Consider the following 17,420-nt stretch of genomic DNA (forward strand, 5'->3'; position numbering starts at 1 on the left):
AGTCAGCCTGATTTTCCCTTTGACCTTCCTTTATCGTTATCTTGTAAAATGATTCTCTCTGTATGTGTTAGAATGCCTTAGTGGAACATAAAACAGGCCCTAGATATTCACTTCGTACCAGAGCCAGTAAAAATAAATAAAAGGTTAAATAAACTGCTCAACTGGAGAGGAATAGGTCACATGAGGCTCTTTAGGGAACGGCAAAGCCTATTTTAAGGTAACACCGAAAATAATTAGTGGTCCCACGCTGGCCAAACACCATCATTTTTCCCATTCAAATATTACGGACAGGATATGAATTCTTCTTCCTAGCAGACAAGAGGATGCAGTGCCTAGGATCAGCACATTATGGCTCTTGTATTTCCCTGTCCAAATTTGCTGGAAGATATCCAAAGAAAGCAGTAACCTTTACATTTTTTCCTGATGAAAGGTGTGCCAGTTACGCAGGGAAAATGGCAGGGGAGTTTTTTATTGTGGGTTGCATAAATAACAAATACAAACTGACAGACCATCTGGCACCTATCAGCTGGCCCAACACATTCTGAATCTTCACGTTACTATATATATTTATTTCCCTCCCGAACAGAGTTGTATAAGAAAAAGTAGAGGCATAAGAAAGGCTGATACAAAAGAAATAACAGCAGGCTAAAAGATTACAGGACAACACTGAAATATTTGCTGCTACTGAATCCATTATAATGAAATTTCATCCACTGTTCCTTGTGTTTTGTGAGTTGGACTCTTGGTTGCCATCAGTTAGACTTGCTGCCACCTGAAGCTCAGGGAATGTTCTGGAAACACGTTTTCAAATCCCGCCACAGTAGATGGTGGAATTTGATTTCAGTAAGTGTCAGGAATTAAGAGCCTATGAATCTATTGCCGGTTGTCGGGAAAACCCATCCTGTTCGCTAACATAAAAACAGCAATTAATGACAAAACTCAAGCGGTCTGGCAGCATCTGTGGGAGTTAACGTTTTGAGTCTGGTAACTGTTCATTATGGAGGGAGGAGGAGATAGGTGGAGAAGGAGCCAAGTAAGACAGAGATATGAAAAAGTTAGGTAAATGAGAGGATTATGAATGGCAGGCCAGGACATGTGAAAAGTTGAATAAGTGATAATGAGGGCTGAGTTTGATTGGTGGAACTGGTCCTCACCCTCAACAACTTCTCCTTCGAATCCTCCCACTTCCTTCAAACCAAAGGGGTAGCCATGGGCACCCATGTGGGCCCCAGCTATTCCTGCCTCATCACCAGGTACTTGGAACAGTCCACCTTCCGCAGTTATGCTGGCACCATTCACCACCTTCTCCTCTGCTGTAATGGCACCACCTCATGTTCCCACAAGGAGGTTGAACAGTTCATCAATCTGACCTCAAGTTCACCTGGACCTTCTCGGACACCTCCCTCCCCTTCCTGGACCTCTCCATTTCCATCTCTGGTGATTGACTCAACATGGATATCTATTTCAAACCTACTGACTCCCACAGATACCTGGACTACACCTCCTCCCACCCTGCCTCCTGTAAAATGCGATTCCTTACTCCCAATTTCTCTGCTACCACTGCATCTGCTCCCAGGAGGACCAATTCTACCCCAGAACATCCCAGATGGCCTCCTATTTCGAGGACCACAATTTCCTCTCCCACATGATCAACAATGCTCTCCAGTGCATTTCCTCCACTTACCGCACCTCTGCCTTTCCAACTGCAACAAGGATAGAACCCCAGATCCTCACCTTCCACCCCACCAAACTCTGGATACATCACATTATCCTCCAGTATTTCCGTCACCTACAGTCAGACCCCATCACCAGAGATATATCTCCCTCCCACCCTTTCCAACATTCCACAGAGACCATTCCTCCCATGACCCCCTCATTAGGTCAATGCCCCCCACAAACCCATCTTCCATAGTCAGCCACTTCCCTTGCTACTACAAGAGGTGCAAAACCTGCACCCAACCTCCCCCCTCACCTCCATCCAAGGCCCCAAAGGAGCCTTCCACATCCGAAAGAGATTTCCCTGCACATCCAAACACCTCATCTACCCTCTTCATTGCACCCAATGTGGTCTCCTCTACACTGGGGAGACATGACACCAACTCATATTCTATTTAAGAGAACATCTCTATGACACGCGCGCCAAACAGCTCCACTATCTTGTGGCTGATCACTTCAACTCCCCCTCCCACTCCATTAAGGACATGCATGTCCTGGGCCTCCTTCACCGCCAAATTCAAGCTACCCGCTAACTGGAGGAAGAACGCCTCATCCTCCACCTGAGGACCCTTCAACCACACGGTATCATCATCAACTTCACGAGTTTCCAAATCTCCCTCCCTCCACCTCATCCCAGATCCAACCCTACAACTCGGCAGTTCATTTTCCTTCAAACCTATCTGCTCTAACCTCCCCTCCAACCTATCACTATTACCTCCCATCTGCATCTACTTATCGCCTTCCCATCTACCCTGCCTCCAACCCACTCCCACTCCCACTCCCCTATTTATCTCTCAGCCCTTTACCATACCAAACCCTCCCACATTCCTGATGAAGGGCTTATGCCCACAATCTTGACTCTCCTGCTCCTTGGATGCTACCCACCCTGCTGTGCTTTTCCAGCACCACATATTTCGAGTTTGTGCTGAAAGTAAGTCATGTAATGTGATACTACGCATTACAATGGGTTGGCTGTGAGAAAAGCAACTCAGATCAGAACAGAACTGAGTGTGGTGTGGGTAAAGAAGGGATGCTTGCCGATAATTGTACACTGTTCAATACCATTTGCGACTCTTCACATACTGAAGCAGTCTATGTTCAAGTACAACAAAATCTGAACAATATCCAGGATAGGCTAAAAAGTGACAAGTAATATTCATGACACACTAACACCAGGCAATGATCATCTCCAATAAATAAAAATTTAACTACCACCCCTTCACATGCAATGACATTACCATCATTGAAATCCCCCCCCAACCCCTATCAACATCCTGGGAATTATTATTGACCAGGAACTGAAATGAACTCACCAGTATAAATACAGTTGTTATGATAGCAGGTCAGAAGCTAAGAATACTAGAGTGAGTAACTAACTTCCTGACTCCCTGAAGCCTCTCCACCATCTTCAAGACACAAGTCAGGAATGTGTTGGAATACTCCCCACTTGCCTGGATGAATGTACCTCCAACAACACTCAACCATGATAATGAGAAGGCAACTCAGGGAATGTACAACACTCTACTTGTGCACAAAACACACTCATAGAAAAGCTTGAGTAACGAAGATGTGGAAGACCATCAGAATAGCAATCAACATAGAAACAAACACAAAATTCCAACACACCTACAAGTTGAGAACATCTAAATGTGAATACTAAATCTCCAGAAGGTTAGAATAATTATCAAACCACCGGTACATTACATAGACACCTAGACTCTTAAACCGTTAACGTTTTCAATTATTGCTTCTGTATAAATAATTCTGTAACTACTAAGGTATTCATACTTTCACTCAATGTATATCATCTGTTCCAGATGTGTGCCATAACAAGTCTCAACAGTTTGATTAAAATCTCTACATTATTTTGTCTTGGCATAAAAGGGGAATGTTGTGTTATTCCTTTAAGAACTGGATAGGCAAACAAGCCAAATACCAAGATGAAACCTCATAATCAACAGCCATTTTCAATCATAGAATCCCTACAGTGTGTAGCAGGCTATTCATCTCATCGAGTCCACACCAACTGTCCAAAGAACATGCCATCCAAACCCATCCCCAATTCCCTATCCCTCTAACACTGCATTCCCCATGCCTAATCCACCTAACCTGCACATCCCTAGACATAGGGGCAATTTAGCATGGCCAACACATCTAACCTGCATATTTTTGGACTGTGGAAGGAAACAAGAGCACCCAGATCAAATCCTCACAAACAGGGGGAGAATGTGCAAATTCCACACAGACAGTCACTCGAGGGTAGAATCGAACCTGGGTCCCTGTGAGGCAGCAGTGCTAATCACTGAGCCACAATCCCCAGCAGAAGCAAACTAGAAGGAGCATGCATACATAGTCCTTAACTGGGAGGTGTGGTTTGACTGTTGTATAAATATGTAGGAATTTTAACTGAATCCACGGTACTTAACCTGTGTTACTAACCTATAGTATAGGTGATTTGGAGGTGCCGGTGTTGGACTGGGGTGTAGAAAGTTAAAAATCACACAACACCAGGTTATAGTCCAACAGGTTTATTTGGAAGCACTAGCTTTTTGAGTGCTGCTCCTTCATCAGATGGTTGTGGACCAACTGATGAAGGAAGGTGCAGCGTCCCGAAAGCTGGTACTTCCAAATGAACCTCTTGAACTATAACCTGGTGTTGTTTGAGTTTTAACTATAGTATAAGAAAGGTATCAGAAACACATAAGATTCTTGAATGCTAAGTTTCTCCTGGCTGGATATTCCAGAAGTAGGAGTCATCATCTGAGGATAATGGTGGAACATTGAAGACTGGAATGAGGAAGAATTGCTGCACAGTGAGGGTTGGTGAATTTTCAGGATTTTCCACACCAGAGGTTTGCAGACACTGGGATGAAAGACTGAGGATACCTGGAAGGGCTCTTTTTCTTAACCTGTCCCCTTACCTAAGGTGTGGCGGCCCTCAGGTTAAACTCTTTGCCTCTTCTAATGGGAGAATAGCCTTATGATCCAGGTAGAGATATGGTCACTTTATTTATCTATTTTAGAAGTTTAAATTTAAAACAAAGGCAATGTAGATATAGATAAGCTTCGTGATCATTTTCTTAAATGTGTCAGTAAGTTATTTAAAACAGTGACCTAAATGCGTAATTTCCAAGAGCACAGATGACTGCAATCAGGGAGGAACCCTGTTAACAGATTAAATCTATATATTGTTGAGATTATGACAGACCAAGAAAAAAAACTATCCGTTTAGCTTTGAATTCAGGAGCTCAATTCAGAAGGGGTAAAACTTTCTTCCCGCTGGAGATTCAGTTTTTCATTGAGAGAAACCATTTACTATAGCTGAGGTTTGTGACGTTGCTCAACCGAAAAAGCTTGAATATAAATCTTCAAATTATTAGAACTGAAAAATTTTAGGCCACCAGCATTGCAAAAGGTCCCAGGAAAGGAAACTGGGTGGAGTCAGTTATGTAAAAATTTAGATTTGAGATAGGAGTGAAATTTCTCTGAAAGTGAATATCAGTAAAAGGGTTGCTTTAGGAAGCATTTGGTAACTTTATTTTGCAGTTTGCGCTAAGATCTTTCTAACTAGCTTTTTTATATACCCAGCTTTGTCTTACTTGTAGTAACAAACTTATGGCCTATTGTAAAAGAATACCTGCTGCCTCATCTTAATTTACTTCAGAGGCCAATCACTAGGGCAACCAATTTCAAAACGTTACACATATGGTCTATCAAGCCAGGTTTCCTTCCGGGATCAGACTTACCCAATATCTCTGGGACACAAGCACCAATCAACCCCTGTGACTGAGCACTTTAACTCTCCCTCTCACTCTACCAAGGGCATGCAAGTCCTGAACCTCCTCCACCACCAAACTCTAGCCACCCAATGCCGAGAGGAAAAATGCCTTGGGACCCTTCAACCAGACGGGATCAATATTGATTTCACCAGTTTCTTCATTTCCCCTCCCCCCCACCTTATCCCTGACCCAACCCTCTAACTCTGCAGCGTCCTCTTGAATTGTCCTACCTGTCCATCTCCCTTCCCACCTATGGGCTCCACCCTCCTCCCTGTCCTATTACCATCACCTCCCACCTTCATCCACCTATTACATTCCCAGCTACCTTCCCCCCAGACACACCCCCCTTCCATTTATCTCTCAGCCCCCTTGGGCGCCCTGCCTCATTTCTGGTGAAAGGTTATGCTCAAATTATCAACTCTGCTACTTCTTGGATGCTGCCTGACCAGCTGTGCTTTTCCAGCACAACACTTCAACAATATTACCATCTGTAAGGATTGTAATAGTGCCCAATCATTGAGTTTGACTCAAGACTAAGTTTGGACCACAGTGAAATTAAAGGATGTGGGGACTGGGGAGGAAAGTGAAACTGAGGCTGAGATCATCCATAAACATTTCGAATGCCAGGTACATTAGAGTTCAAGTGATTTAATGGTATAGTCCTGCTTGATTGTCATAGAATCTTGTGGAAGAATTGTGTCCTTGATAATGATGAGAGAAAGTAGAGTAAAAATATCAGTTTTTGAGGTGGCATTCCGTAGAAACCTTTTACTATATGGTGATGTGGCTGTGTGAAGGACCATATTTTACTATGTGCCCCATAATGCCATCTTCAAACGTAACATGGAGACAACACAGATTTACAGATTATTTCTGGACTTTACTAAGATTTTTATGGAGTTCTCTTTGTCCCTTCCTCTGGGTGGCCAACCATTCGCCTCACAGTCATTTAAGACTGACAGCTGTGAAACTGAAAAAAGTTCCACTGTATATGAATGAGTGGATGATTAATTGTTACATATTTTATCGTGAAATGCATTAAAATACAGTGAAAAGCTATCATTTGTCGCCATAATCTGGCACCAATTTGATGGCTGAAGAATAAGAGAAAACGAAAAATTATAACTTGAAGAGTTATATGCATCTGAACCGTTCAGAACTACCACTACCTCACCAGACCCAACTAACGTCAAAATGCCAATCTTCCGGTGCCATCTTTCAGCATTGGGCCGATTCACCGTCATCACTGCCTGGACCGGGCAGCCCAACATCGGAAACTATTACCATGGTCAATGTTGCCATGGTTACCACTTTGCCAGCTCTGGACCCAGTCCACAATGAAGTCACCAATCCTCAGGCGCCATCTTTCGTTGCTGGGCCTACCTGGCTGACATTGGGTCAAGGCTTGCTTTCCACCTGCACTGGGCTAACTCTCCAGCCGTCCTGGCCTCACTCTCCCCCTGCACTGGGCTCACTCTCCCCTCCCACACTGGGCTCACTCTCTCCTCCAACACTAGGCTCACTATCCCCTCCCACACTGGGCTCACTCTCTCCCCCCACACTGGGCTCACTCTCCCCCCACGCTGGGCTCACTCACCCCCCCCCCCCCCCCACCCCCGACACTGGGCTCACTATCCCCTCCCACACTGGGCTCACTCTTTCCTGCAACATTGGGCTCACTCAACCCCCCGCACTGGGCTCACTCTCTCCTCCAACACTGGGCTCACTATCCCCTCCCACACTGGGCTCACTATCCCTTCCCACACTGGGCTCACTCACCCCCTGCACTGGGCTCACTGTCCCCCGAACGCTGGGCCCATTCTCTCCTCCAACACTGGGCTCACTCTCTCCTCCAACACTGGGCTCACTATCCCCTCCCACACTGGGCTCACTCTCTCCCCCAACACTGGGCTCACACACCCCACCACTCTGGGCTCACTCTCCCCCCGCACTGGGCTCGTTCTCTCCTTCAACACTGGGCTCACTATTCCCTCGCACATTGAGCGCATTCTCTCCTCCAACACTGGGCTCACTCACTCCCCCCTGCACTGGGCTCACTGTCCCCCCAACACTGGGCTCTTTGTCCCCTCCCACACCGGGCTCACTCTCTCCTCCAACACGGGGCTCACTCTTCCCCTGCACTAGGCTAACTGTCCCTCCACACTGGGCTCACTGTCCCCCAACACTAGGCTCACTCTCCCTTCCCACACTGGGCTCACTCTCTCCTCCCACACTGTGCTCACTCTCCCCCCACACTGGGCTCACTCTCTTCCCCCCACACTGGGCTTACTCTACCTCCACACTGAGCTCACTCTCCCTCTGCACTGGGCTCACTTCCTCCCAAATGGGCTCACTCTCCCCCCCCCCCCCCCCCCACTGGGCTCACTCTCCTCCCACAATGGGCTCACTCTTTCCTCCCCCACTGGGCTCACTCTCCTCCCACAATGGGCTCACACTCCCCCTCCACTGGGCCCACTCTCCTCCCACAATGGGCTCACTCTCCCCCCCCCCCCCCCACGTGGTTAAAGATGCCCTCCAACGCATCTCATCCACATCCCGCACCTCCGCCCTCAGACCCCACCCCTCCAACCGTAACAAGGACAGAACGCCCCTGGTGCTCACCTTCCACCCTACAAACCTTCGCATAAACCAAATCATCCGCCGACATTTCCACAACCTCCAAAAAGACCCCACCACCAGGGATATATTTCCCTCCCCACCCCTTTCCGCCTTCCGCAAAGACCGTTCCCTCTGTGACTACCTGGTCAGGTCCACACCCCCTATGACCCACCCTCCCATTCTGGCACTTTCCCCTGCCACCGCAGGAACTGTAAAACCTGTGCCCAGACCTCCTCCCTCACCTCTATCCAAGGCCCTAAAGGAGCCTTCCACATCCATCAAAGTTTTACCTGCACATCCACTAATATCATTTATGGTATCCGTTACTCCCGATGCGGTCTCCTCTACACTGGGGAGACTGGGCACCTCCTAGCAGAGCGCTTTAGGGAACATCTCCGAGACACCCGCACCAATCAACCAAACTGCCCCGTGGCCCAACATTTCAACTCCCCCTCCCCATCTGCTGAGGACATGGAGGTCCTGGGCCTCCTTCACCGCCGCTCCCTCACCACCAGAAGCCTGGAGGAAGAACGCCTCATCTTCCGCCTTGGAACACTTCAACTCAGGGCATCAATGTGGACTTCAACAGCTTCCTCATTTCCCCTTCCCCAACCTCATCCTAGTTTCAAACTTCCAGCTCAGCACTGTCCCCTTGACTTGTCCGGACTTGTCCGACCTGCCTATCTTCTTTTCCACCTATCCACTCCACCCTCCCCTCCCTGACCTATCACCTTCATCTCCTCCCCGCTCACCTATTGTACTCTATGCTACTTTCTCCCCACCCCCGCCCTCCTCTAGCTTATCTCGCCACGCTTCAGGCTCACTGCCTTTATTCCTGATGAAGGGCTTTTGCCCGAAATGTCGATTTCGCTGCTCGTTGGATGCTGCCTGAACTGCTGTGCTCTTCCAGCACCACTAATCCAGAATTTGGTTTCCAGCATCTGCAGTTATTGTTTTTACCTTATTCTGTAGCTTAGTATTGGCTCCACGGCTTTACTTTTCCACAATCATTGCTCCACACTGCTTTCCTTTTCCTCACCATCTCTGCTGAAATCCTTGACGATTGTCAGGATGATAACTGACTGGAATGTTCCACTCGGGAGGGTAACTTCCTGCAGTGGCAGTTCTTTATTTGTGATCCCACCTGATGAGTTCCACTGAGATATTCAAATACACAGCAATCACTGCAGAGGGCTCCTCTACCCTCACTCACCATCTACATAACTATTTTGTCCAGTCGAAGTCATTCGCTGGTGATCAGGAGCGTAACTGAGCTGACTTTCTCCATCACTGACCAAGTCTAAAAGTAACATTTCAGCCACTGTTCCAGCTTTGGTAACTCATTCCATGCAGTCTGGGGATCAGGTGTAAGTCTGATCGATCAGTCTAGCTCTGTATCACACAGAGCAGAGAGTGTATTCTCTGAACCATCCCCTATTTTAGCCATCTGATTGAACTTCTAACACATTTAACTGCAGCATGGTCAGAGGTGTAATTAAAGTTTTTTTGAATGAAGCCCTTCCTGTCACTTGGTTAACTTATGAATCAGTACAGGTAGTAGCTTGGCACCAGTCTCAGGGCACTTCAATATTCTTCTGGCATGCAAATGTATACTTTCCCAGTGTAATTGTGAAATAGGTCAAACACTTCAGGTTGGAACACTGACACCTAAGGTAGGAGACACATTTGTTGGCTAATTAACAGCCATGGTTGAGCAAAGGAGACAATACACAGTCAGTAGGAGTGTGGCTGGGTTTGCCATTTGACCAAAGACTGAAGGAAAAGACCATAAGACCATAAGACATAGGAGTGGAAGTAAGGCCATTCGGCCCATCGAGTCCACTCCGCCATTCAATCATGGCTGATGGGCACTTCAACTCCACTTACCCGCATTCTCCACGTAGCCCTTAATTCCCCGAGACAACAAGAATCTATCAATCTCTGCCTTGAAGACATTTAGCGTCCCGGCCTCCACTGCACTCTGCGGCAATGATTTCCACAGGCCCACCACTCTCTGGCTGAAGAAATGTGTCCGCATTTCTGTTCTGAATTTACCCCCTCTAATTCTAAGGCTGTGTCCACGGGTCCTAGTCTCCTTGCCTAACGGAAACAATTTCCTAGCGTCCACCCTTTCCAAGCCATGTATTATCTTGTACGTCTCTATTAAGTCTCCCCTTAATCTTCTAAACTCCAATGAATACAATCCCAGGATCCTCAGCCGTTCCTCATATATTAGACCAACCATTCCAGGGATCATCCATGTGAATCTCCGCTGGACACGTTCCAGTGCCAGTATGTTCTTCCTGAGGTGTGGGGACCAAAACTGGACACAGTACTCCAAATGGGGCCTAACCAGAGCTTTATAAAGTCTCAGTAGCACAATGGTGTTTTTATATTCCAACCCTCTTGAGATAAGTGACAACATTGCATTCGCTTTCTTAATCACAGACTCAACCTGCATGTTGACCTTTAGAGAATCCTCGACTAGCACTCCCAGATCCCTTTGTACTTTGGCTTTACGAATTTTCTCACCGTTTAGAAAGTAGTCTGTGCTTTTATTCTTTTTGCCAAAGTGCAAGACCTCTCATTTGTTCACGTTGAATTCCATCAGCCATTTCCTGGACCACTCTCCCAAACTGTCTAGATCCTTCTGCAGCCTCCCCACTTCCTCAGTACTACCTGCCTGTCCACCTAACTTTGTATCATCGGCAAACTTTGCTAGAATTTCCCCAGTCCCTTCATCCAGATCATTAATATATAATGCGAACAGCTGTGGCCCCAACACTGAACCCTGCGGGACACCGCTTGTCACCAGCTGCCATTCTGAAAAAGAACCTTTTGTCCCAACTCTCTGCCTTCTGTCAGACAGCCAATCCTCAATCCATCCCAGCAGCTCACCTCGAACACCATGGGCCCTTACCTTCCTCAGCAGCCTCCCGTGTGGCACCTTATCAAAGGCCTTTTAGAAGTCTAGATAGACCACATCCACTGGGTTTCCCTGGTCTAACCTACTTGTCACCTTTTCAAAGAATACCAACAGGTTTGTCAGGCATGACCTCCCCTTACTAAATCCATGTTGACTTGTTCTAATCAGACTCTGCTCTTCTAACAATTTAGAAACCTCATCCTTAATGATGGATTCTAGAATTTTACCAACAACCGAGGTTAGGCTACTGCCCCCTCGACCATGACCCCACCCCCCATCACCAAACCATCATCTCCCAGACCACACAGAACCTCATCACATCAGGAGATCTCCCATCCACAGCTTCCAACCTCATAGTCCGGGAACCCCACTTCTGACGACATGATGGAGGGAACATCATTGTTAAAGATGGTTGGACCAAGGATGCTGTGCTGAGAGATTCCTTTAGAGATGTCTTTGAGCTGAGATGACTCACCTCCATCAACCACAACCATCTTCTTATGTGTCAGGTATGATTCCAACCAGCAGAGAGTTTACCCCCCATTCTCATTGATTCCAATTTTATTAGGCCCCCTTGATGCAATACTCAGTGAAATATGACCTTGATGTCAAGGACAGTCGCTCTCACCTCACTGCAGGAGTTCAGCTATTTTGTCCATATTTGAACTGAGGTTATAATGTGGTCAGGAGCTCTGTGACCCTGGCAGCACCCAAACTAATCATCATTGAACAGATTGTTGCTCAAGAGGTGCTGCTTGATATATGGATGGTCCAGTTCAATTTCTGGTCAACGATAACCCATAGAACATTGACAGTGGATGATCCAGCCATAACAACGTTGTCGACATCAAGGGAAAATGGTTAGACTCTCCAAGCATGGAAACAGCCTGTTCGCTGCCGGTAGTAATAGTAAGACTACAGGGTTCACCAAAAGGGCAATGCAGGAGATGACAAACATAGTCAACAGCTGAGGAATAGTGAGCAACAACTGGATGCAGTGCCACAATGACCTTTACAAGTCTAGAAAGGCAAATCTAAAGATACACATCGATGGTATGCTTCCTCAGTGATCACCAGAATACATTAAGAGAGGGGCCTCCTCAGAGCACTTAAAACTCCCCTGATTGTGGGAGAGCTGAGTGCTAATCAGACTTGTTAACCCTTAACTAAAAGTAGAAGTACTTGTAGAGTGTGTGATTAGGAAAGAAGAGACAGTTAAATGGCTGAAGTACCATCAACATGACAGGATACAGCTGTATTAAGGGAAAATAAAGCTTACATTTTAACTGCTGTCTCTATAGCCACTGGCATGTGACCTTGAATCAATCAGGATCCACCTTGTGAGTGTTCGTGGTGCTTGGCTTGCACCCCCAACAGAAACTAATGCAGTCTCTATGTATAGCTACTCAAATATGCACTCTGCAACAACGATCAGTTATCTAAATGCCAAGTAGTTAATTTAAAGAATAACAGGCCTCCAGAAGAGGTCTGTATCTATATGTTACCTGTTGATCAATACTGCTCCAACTACTGTCTCAGGAGGATGTTGGTAAAACATTATTATGATTCACTGGGGGAGTTCACTGGAAATCAAGCCTGCTATTCCCTGAGTTGTCACAAATGCCAAATCCTTTGTCCCAGATTGATAGAAAGTTCAGACCAGTTATCTGTCCAAAACAAGAATCATCAATTATTACACTTCTGGTTATAGATAGATAAGTAAATTAAGTTAAACTGGGACTTATTTTTCACTGGAGTGTAGGAAGTTGAGAGGTGACCTGACAGAAGTTTATAAATAATAAAGGGTTAATGGTAGTTGTCTTTTCCATAAGATGGAGGATTTCAAGACAAGGTGGGCACAGGTTTAAGGTGAGAGGAAAGAGATTTTTTTTAAAAAATCTGTGGGGCAATTTTCTTACACTGATGGTAGCTCACATGTGATATGAACTTGCTGAGGAAGTGGTGGATGTGGGTGAAGTTACAACATTTAAAAGACATTTGAATAAGGAATTGAACTGGAAATGTTAGAGGGATATGGGTCAAGAGCAGGCAGATACGACTGGTTTAGTTTGGGATTATTTTTGGTTTCCAAAGGGTCTATTTCCAGGCTGTATGGCCCTATGACTCCATAAACTCCACAAATTATAACTCTAAAACCTCTTATACGCTGCATCTTACATACAGACGGACATTTTTAAAAATCATGGATCAAGGCAAAACTGGAAAAACAGCTCCTTTGTTCACTGATCTGTTGAGTTTGTTTTTGCTGAGCTGAAGAGTTCCGCTGGACCTTCCATTTTCTGGTTTTTCTTCCACTCCTCTTCAAGAGTTTCAAGGTGGCTGGTTCACTCATGAAAAGAGTTTGACTTACTCAATTCAAAGCCACAAATTACAGTATCTGCTGAAGGAAAGATAAGCTGTTTATTTCAGGTTTAAAGTACAGCGAGCTGAAAGCTGCTGGTTTCTTTCCAGGTCTGACTAACTTCTCTCTGTCTTTGTTCACAGTCCAAGCCGTTCAGCTCCTTGACAATCAATGACATGTTTGCTGGCAGGCCAGAGATTTTTTTCATTAATAACTGGCCCCTGGTCATCAAATTAATCAGCTTCACTTGTAAACATTCTCTCATCTTCTGTCATCCGCAGATTGCTGGAATGTGTGAATCCACAAATAGGGTACACAATTTGTATCAAATTTCCATGCTTTCAAAACATGCAGCAATCATTGTAAATCCTGCATTTCAAAACAGTTTTTCCTCATTTCACTTTATGGTTCTTAAAAAAAAAGCACAAACACTAAAAAGACACAATCTTTTCAATTATTTTAACAGTATGATAATCATAAGTACCACGATGCCACATCATAACAACAATCCAGATGGTAGGTTGTCCATCCCTCGTATTTATACTGACATATATTCACAGGAAGTGGAGACTGAGATGTGGTACTCCCCTTTCTGAAGCAAAGAATGAGGTTGACCTGCTTTTGGCACAACAGCAGTTTCTCTGGAGGGCTCCACTGCTGCTGACCTCTGGCACAACTTCCATCCAGGCCTGTTTGTTTAACCAGGCAGTCTTTTTGTCCCTTAGGAAGGCAACCTGTGCCTGCAGGACAATATGCAAAGACATCATCATTGAACCATAGGAGCTCCCCCCCGCCACTTCTTTAGAGCCATAGAACACACCAGATGGCCTCCTTCTTTAGAGACCGCAATTTCCCTTCCCACGTGGTTAAAGATGCCCTCCAACGCATCTCGTCCACATCCCGCACCTCCGCCCTCAGACCCCACCCCTCCAACCGTAACAAGGACAGAACGCCCCTGGTGCTCACCTTCCACCCTACAAACCTTCGCATCAACCAAGTCATCTGGCGACATTTCCACCACCTCCAAAAAGACCCCACCATCAGGGATATATTTCCCTCCCCACCCCTTTCCGCCTTCCGCGAAGACCGTTCCCTCCGTGACTACCTGGTCAGGTCCACACCCCCCTACGACCCACCCTCCCATTCTGGCACTTTCCCCTGCCACCGCAGGAACTGTAAAACCTATGCCCACACCTCCTCCCTCACCTCTATCCAAGGCCCTAAAGGAGCCTTCCACATCCATCAAAGTTTCACCTGCACATCCACTAATATCATTTATTGTATCCATTGCTCCCGATGTGGTCTCCTCTACATTGGGGAGACTGGGCACCTCCTAGCAGAGCGCTTTAGGGAACATCTCCGAGACACCTGCACCAATAAACCAAACCGCCCCGTGGCCCAACATTTCAACTCCCCCTCCCACTCTGCCGAGGACATGGGGGTCCTGGGCCTCCTTCACCGCCACTCCCTCACCACCAGACGCCTGGAGGAAGAACGCCTCATCTTCCGCCTCGGAACACTTCAACCCCAGGGCATCAATGTGGACTTCAACAGCTTCCTCATTTCCCCTTCCCCCACCTCATCCTAGTTTCAAACTTCCAGCTCAGTAACTGTCTCCTTGACTTGTCCGGACTTATCCGACCTGCCTATCTTCTTTTCCACCTATCCACTCCACCCTCTCCTCCTTGACCTATCACCTTCATCTCCTCCCCCACTACCCATTGTACTCTCTGCTACTTTCTCCCCACCCCCACCCTCCTCTAGCTTATCTCTCCACGCTTCAGGCTCACTGCCTTTATTCCTGATGAAGGGCTTTTGCCCGAAACATCGATTTCGCTGCTCGTTGGATGCTGCCTGAACTACTGTGCTCTTCCAGCACCACTAATCCAGTATTTGGTTTCCTGCATCTGCAGTCATTGTTTTACCTATCCCTAATCAGTCCTTACCTTTCCAAATACATGTACATCCTATCCCTCAGGATTCCCTCCAACAACTTGCCCACCACCGACGTCAGGCTCACTGGTCTATAGTTCCCTGGCTTGTCCTTATCACGTTTCTTAAATAGTGGCACCACGTTAGCCAATCTCCAGTCTTCTGGCACCTCACCTGTGACTATCGATTATACAAATATCTCAGCAAGGGACCCAGCAATCACTTTCCTAGCTTCCCACAGAATTCTAGTGTACACCTTATCAGGTCCTGGGGATTTATCCACTTTTATGCGTTTCAAGACAACCAGCACTTCCTCCTCTGTATTATGGACATTTTTAAAGATGTCACCATCTATTTCCCTATATTCTATATCTTCCATGTCTTTCTCCATAGCAAACACTGATTCAAAATACTTGTTTAGTATCTCCGCCATATCCTGCGGTTCCACACAAATGCCGCCTTGCTGATCTTTGAGGGGCCCTACTCTCTTTCTAGTTCCCTTTTGTCCTTAATGTATTTGTAAAAACCCTTTGGATTCTCTTTAACTCTATTTGCTAAAGCTGTCTCATGTCCCCTTTTTGCCCTCCTGATTTCCTTCTAAGGGTTCATTCAATCTACCCTGTCTATACCTGACATATGCTTCCTTCTTTTCCTTAACCAAAACCTCAATTTCTCTAGTCATCCAACATTCCCTATACCTACCAGCCTTTCCTTTCACCCTAACAGGAATATACTTTCTCTGGACTCCCATTATCGCATTTGTGAAGGCTTCCCATTTTCCAGCTGTCCCTTTACCTGTGGACATCTGCCCCCAGTCGGCTTTTGAAAGATCTTGCCTAGTACATTTTCCAAAACAGCATACTCGTTTGAAATGGTGATAAGCATAGAAGACTCCTGCACTACCTGCCTACTCCTCTTATCTTTCCTGGGGTTAACCCATCTACCTGACTGTATCTGTGGCTTTTCTCCCTTCCTATAACTGCCATCCATCACACCCCCTTGCTCTTGTAAATTCCTCATTGCCTCTAACAATCATTCCAACTGATCCATTTGACCTGATAGGATTTGCAACCAACTAATCCTCAGTAAACCTTCAACTCTCCCTAAACTCCCACATTCGACAAGAAGAGTATATCACTCTATTAAAGGCCATTTTTGCTTCTTTCAATTTACAGAACCAGAAAGTAGCACCGTCTTATTCCTCTACAAAACACTGCTCCAAGCTAACTTAATACTAATGGCTTATATTTTAAGTTTAATCAAGATAAAAAATCTCAATAAAACACATAATCAAGAAAGAACCCACTCTACTCACTATTGTAGACTTACAGCAAGGCCACACCTAAAATTAAACACTTCTCTGTTTCTGTGCTGTGACCTCTCCCAAACAGGTTCCTCCAAGACCAATTGTGAATTTCACTGTTTGTTCATTTTCCTAGACACATTCCGATGTCCAGTGATACATGAATTCAACAGCAAAGGCAGTAACTATATAGGTTCACTGCTGTGTCAATTAGCAGTGTAGGTTTCTTTCTCTCTGACTCTCTCTCCTGCGCCAACTTCACCATATGCTTCCTTTGCGTATTCCTCTCCCTTTTAAAAGTGCAGTTGTTTTGACTATTTTTTCTCCAAAGTTTCAAATCAATGCAACAGCAGATAAAACAGTAATTGCTGTTCCTGGAATTCGAAGAAATCATCTCCAACACCTACAATACCTCAGAAAAGAAGCAGCCTGTTTCAGCCAGAAAGCTTTCCCGTCCTCCATTTTGGATGACTCATTGTTGACTGTTTGTTTGTATTTTGTACAGTTTGATAAAATAAAAAAATCAGAAGTGTTGTTTAGCGTCACCACTCTCCGACACCATCTTAAAACACAGAAAATAAATCAAAACACAGAATATAAAGCCAGAAAAATGTAATAATCAAGTTCATCTTATGGTCTTATCTCAATTAAGTTGAGTGCTTTTTGGAACAGCTTGCTCAGCCATGGGCCTGGATCTGGGCTGCTCTGCTCCAATGCCGCGGGTTGCTGCTACTAAACTGATGACACTGCTGTAACTGTGTTTCACTGCACAATCGCCACTGG

At 45.8% G+C, this 17,420-nt stretch overlaps 1 long non-coding RNA gene across 2 annotated transcripts in view; it reads right to left on the reverse strand.

Moving 5' to 3' along the window:
• The window catches only part of LOC140491242 (uncharacterized), a 139,455-nt gene that overhangs the window by 63,597 nt on the left and 58,438 nt on the right, over positions 1 to 17,420 (reverse strand). The window contains exon 1 of one of the 2 annotated variants that reach the window (XR_011963246.1): positions 9,075 to 9,170. The exons of the other annotated variant lie outside the window; for it this stretch is intronic. This is a non-coding gene — a long non-coding RNA (uncharacterized lncRNA). Of the gene's footprint in view, positions 1 to 9,074; positions 9,171 to 17,420 lie in introns of those variants that run through there. 2 annotated transcript variants of the gene reach the window in all.

Source organism: Chiloscyllium punctatum, chromosome 19 (genome assembly GCF_047496795.1).
Source record: "Chiloscyllium punctatum isolate Juve2018m chromosome 19, sChiPun1.3, whole genome shotgun sequence".
Classification (NCBI taxonomy): Eukaryota; Metazoa; Chordata; class Chondrichthyes; order Orectolobiformes; family Hemiscylliidae; genus Chiloscyllium; species Chiloscyllium punctatum.